Below are 2,500 nucleotides of genomic sequence, written 5' to 3'. Positions count from 1 at the left end.
GGTTTGGCTGAAGGAGCTCAAAAACATTAACTTTAGACCTCTTTTACTTCTTTACTCAAGTAAATTCATTGATAAGTTGAAAAAATTAAATGTAAAATGTAATAGAAAAGAATGTTATGGCTGCATAAAATTACCTACAGCACCTGGTATTCCCAGGTGGTCTCCCATCCAAGTACTAACCAGGCCCAACACTGCATAGCTTCCAAGATCAGACGAGATTGGGCATGTCCAGTGTGGTTTGACTGTTGGTGCTCAAAAACATTAACTTTAGACATCTTTTACTTCTTAACTCAAGGAAATTCATTGATAAGTTGAAAAAATTAAATGTAAAATGTAATAGAAAAGAATGTTATGGCAGTATAAAATTACCTACAGCACCTGGTATTCCCAGGTGGTCTCCCATCCAAGTACTAACCAGGCCCAACACTGCATAGCTTCCAAGATCAGATGAGATTGGTCATGTCCAGTGTGGTTTGGCTGTAGGTGCTCAAAAATATTAACTTTAGACCTCTTTTACTTCTTAACTCAAGTAAATTCATTGATAAGTTGAAAAAATTAAATGTAAAATGTAATAGAAAAGAATGTTATGGCAGTATAAAATTACCTACAGCAACTGGTATTCCCAGGTGGTCTCCCATCCAAGTACTAACCAGGCCCAACACTGAATAGCTTCCAAGATCAGACGAGATTGGGCATGTCCAGGGTGGTTTGACTGTAAGTGCTCAAAAACGTTAACTTTAGACATCTTTTACTTCTTAACTCAAGTAAATTCATTGATAAGTTGAAAAAATTAAATGTAAAATTTAATAGAAAAGAATGTTATGGCAGTATAAAAATACCTACTGCACCTGGGATTCTTAGGTGGTCTCCCATCCAAGTACTAAGCAGGCCCAACACTACATAGCTTCCAAGATCAGATGAGATTGGGCATATCCAGTGTGGTTTGGCTGAAGGAGCTCAAAAACATTAACTTTAGACCTCTTTTACTTCTTTACTCAAGTAAATTCATTGATAAGTTGAAAAAATGTAATGTAAAATGTAATAGAAAAGAATGTTATGGCTATATAAAATTACCTACAGCACCTGGTATTCCCAGGTGGTCTCCCGTCCAAGTACTAACCAGGCCCAACACTGCATAGCCTCCAAGATCAGACGAGATTGGGCATGTCCAGTGTGGTTTGGCTGTAGGTGCTCAGAAGCATTAACTTTAGACCTCTATTACTTCTTAACTCAAGTAAATTCATTGATAAGTTGAAAAAATTAAATGTAAAATGTAATAGAAAAGACTGTTATGGCAGTATAAAATTACCTACAGCACAAGGGATTCCTAGGTGGTCTCCCATCCAAGTACTAACCGAGCCCAACACTGCATAGCTTCCAAGATCAGACTAGATTGGGCATGTCCAGTGTGGTTTGGCTGAAGGAGCTCAAAAACATTAACTTTAGACCACTTTTACTTCTTTACTCAAGTAAATTCATTGATAAGTTGAAAAAATGAAATGTCAAATGTAATAGAAAAGAATGTTATGGCAGCATAAAATTACCTACAGCACCTGATATTCCCAGGTGGTCTCCCATCCAAGTACTAACCAGGAACAACCCTACATAGCTTCCAAGATCAGACGAAATTGGGCATGTCCAGTGTGGTTTAGCTGTAGGTGCTCAAAAACATTAACTTTAGACCTCTATTACTTCTTAACTCAAGTAAATTCATTGATAAGTTGAAATAATTAAATGTAAAATGTAATAGAAAAGAATGTTATGGCAGTATAAAATTACCTACTGCACCTGGTTTTCCCAGGTGGTCTCCCATCCAAATACTGACCAGGCCCAACACTGCATAGCTACCAAGATCAGACGAGATTGGGCATGTCCAGTGTGGATTGGCTGTAGGTGCTCAAAAGCATTAACTTTAGACCTCTATTACTTCTTAACTCAAGTAAATTCATTGATAAGTTAAAAAAATTAAATGTAAAATGTAATAGAAAAGAATGTTATGGCAGTATAAAATTACCTACAACTCCTGGTATTCCCAGGTGGTCACCCATCCAAATACTAACCTGGCCCAACACTGCATAGCTTCCAAGATCAGACGAGATTGGGCATGTCCAGTGTGGTTTGGCTGTAGCTGCTCAAAATCATTACATTTTGACCGCTATTACTTCTTAACACAAGTAAATTCATTGATAAGTTGAGAAAATTAAATGTAAAATGTAATAGAAAAGAATGTTATGGCTATATAAAATTACCTACAGCACCTGGTATTCCCAGGTGGTCTCCCATCCAAGTACTAACCAGGCCCAACACTGCACAGCTTCCAAGATCAGACGAGATTGGGCATTTCCAGTGTGGTTTGGCTGTAGGTGCTCAAAAACATTAACTTTAGACCACTTTTACTTCTTTACTTAAGTAAATTCATTGATAAGTTGAAAAAATGAAATGTAAAATGTAATAGAAAATAATGTAATGGCTGCTTAAAATTACCTACAGCACCTGATAT

General features: G+C 36.9%; 12 pseudogenes; all 12 read right to left on the bottom strand.

Annotated features, from left to right (window-relative positions):
• The window catches only part of LOC148499326 (5S ribosomal RNA), a 119-nt pseudogene extending 104 nt beyond the window's left edge, over positions 1-15 (bottom strand).
• Positions 16-131: 116 nt separating this feature from the next.
• Positions 132-250, bottom strand: LOC148499325 (5S ribosomal RNA; annotated as a pseudogene).
• A 116-nt stretch (positions 251-366) lies between these two features.
• LOC148499324 (5S ribosomal RNA) lies at positions 367-485 on the bottom strand (annotated as a pseudogene).
• Positions 486-601: 116 nt separating this feature from the next.
• LOC148499323 (5S ribosomal RNA) lies at positions 602-720 on the bottom strand (annotated as a pseudogene).
• Positions 721-836: 116 nt separating this feature from the next.
• On the bottom strand, positions 837-955 carry LOC148499322 (5S ribosomal RNA; annotated as a pseudogene).
• A 116-nt stretch (positions 956-1,071) lies between these two features.
• On the bottom strand, positions 1,072-1,190 carry LOC148499321 (5S ribosomal RNA; annotated as a pseudogene).
• A 116-nt stretch (positions 1,191-1,306) lies between these two features.
• Positions 1,307-1,425, bottom strand: LOC148499320 (5S ribosomal RNA; annotated as a pseudogene).
• A 116-nt stretch (positions 1,426-1,541) lies between these two features.
• On the bottom strand, positions 1,542-1,660 carry LOC148499319 (5S ribosomal RNA; annotated as a pseudogene).
• A 116-nt stretch (positions 1,661-1,776) lies between these two features.
• On the bottom strand, positions 1,777-1,895 carry LOC148499318 (5S ribosomal RNA; annotated as a pseudogene).
• Positions 1,896-2,011: 116 nt separating this feature from the next.
• On the bottom strand, positions 2,012-2,130 carry LOC148499317 (5S ribosomal RNA; annotated as a pseudogene).
• A 116-nt stretch (positions 2,131-2,246) lies between these two features.
• Positions 2,247-2,365, bottom strand: LOC148499316 (5S ribosomal RNA; annotated as a pseudogene).
• Positions 2,366-2,481: 116 nt separating this feature from the next.
• The window catches only part of LOC148499315 (5S ribosomal RNA), a 119-nt pseudogene continuing 100 nt past the window's right edge, over positions 2,482-2,500 (bottom strand).

The sequence above is a fragment of the Taudactylus pleione genome, unplaced genomic scaffold, assembly GCF_031769625.1.
Source record: "Taudactylus pleione unplaced genomic scaffold, aTauple2 ptg000550l, whole genome shotgun sequence".
NCBI lineage: Eukaryota > Metazoa > Chordata > Amphibia > Anura > Myobatrachidae > Taudactylus > Taudactylus pleione.
Note: the sequence above shows the minus strand (reverse complement) of the source record. Positions and strands in the feature narration are given on the sequence as shown.